Source organism: Branchiostoma belcheri, unplaced genomic scaffold (genome assembly GCF_001625305.1).
Source record: "Branchiostoma belcheri isolate BF01 breed outbred unplaced genomic scaffold, Haploidv18h27 scaffold130, whole genome shotgun sequence".
Taxonomy (NCBI): Eukaryota; Metazoa; Chordata; class Leptocardii; order Amphioxiformes; family Branchiostomatidae; genus Branchiostoma; species Branchiostoma belcheri.
Genome location: NW_017802714.1, coordinates 132,630 through 134,125, shown reverse-complemented (window position 1 = coordinate 134,125; position 1,496 = coordinate 132,630).

Here is a 1,496-nt window from a genome sequence, read left to right as displayed (position 1 = left end):
AAGGTGTTTTAGTATGTTTACAATGTATTTTAGGACTTTATCATGAAAAAAAAAACTAATTTTTTGAAAATTCAAGATTGATGATCCAAGATGGCGGATATCTTAAATATGCATGACGTCATTTTATGACGTCACCGGTGTTGCTATGGGCAACATAAGACTTAGTACACACTAATATTCTGTCATAAACACTTTTGGTAAAGTTATGTTGTATACCAGGGAGGTTTTCAGGGAAAAACCTATTTAGACGGTTTTGGCCAATAAAATCACATTAATGACGTCATAATGACGTCATATTACGTCATAACGACATAAAAATTGTAGATATGATAAATTTTTACCTGTACACCATTCTCTGAAATTTGGTGGTCATACGACATACCGTTCGCGAGTTCTTAGGGGGGGGTCAAAAGACCCCCCTCGTCCCCCCATGTCAAAAAAAGCCCGGTCTAGGTAGGGTTAAAACCCCTAAAATTCTATTGTTGAAACAAAAATTACTAAATTTAGCAAAAAATGCCTGTCAGAAACCCGTTGCCATGGCAGCACAAAAAATTATTATCTTTTTCCAATGATAAGGAATTGTTGCCAACAATATTTTAGGGACAGTCACTAAGTTTGGCCGTTCTAGCTCTAGCCGTTCAGACGCTAGGTGACATCAAAGTTGGCGCGGGCACTTTTAGCCCCCCCCCCGTCTAGGTAGGGTTAAAGGTGGTGGAATGTTGATGTTCCAGCGAAGACCTCCTGGTGTTAGTCCGCGTGGATAGTTATGTGGTCTTTTCGCTTGATCCCCGAGATGGTTCGTTCTATATGCATCGATTGCACATAGACAACACGCAGAAGCACGTACGGCGGGTTGTGACCGAGGTTAAAGAGACAGCGTTTACAAAAATCCTTTCTTTGACAGTCTGCCATGACAGAGACGCATGGGGATGTTGTACTGGGGTTTTATTAAAGTTTCAATGTTGACTGTAACTTCTCCACAGGTACCAGCCTTCCGGCTATTGATGAACAAGAGAAGAGAATTACCGTCTTTAATGAGTACTGCAGAAAGAAACCACAATCGGTTAGTTTCCTTCACTAAGAATGTTTGTTTCGGGGATATGCTAGATAAATTTGTTACATATTCAAACATTTAAGCAAAAAATGTTGCATACGAGTGGGTGCAAGCGAAAAATGAAGATGTGGATAATTTTCTCTTTTCTCGATGGTCAGATTTGGGCCCAAAAGTCCCACTCCGCTACTATGGAGATCGAATCCCCCGAACCCGCGAATCTTGTTCGATATGACGTCATTCGAATAGAGCGGGCGTTCGATCTGGGGTTACCCGCGGTCATTTACAGTAAAGCCGCTACAACCGGCTACTTCAAGCCCTTTTTTACTTGGAAACCACGGAACAGGAAAAATCCACCTTTCCACAAATATGAACCGTTTTCAAAACATTACATCTATGCCGTGATTTTATTGTGGATATGTAACATGTAACGAAGCTACTGCAG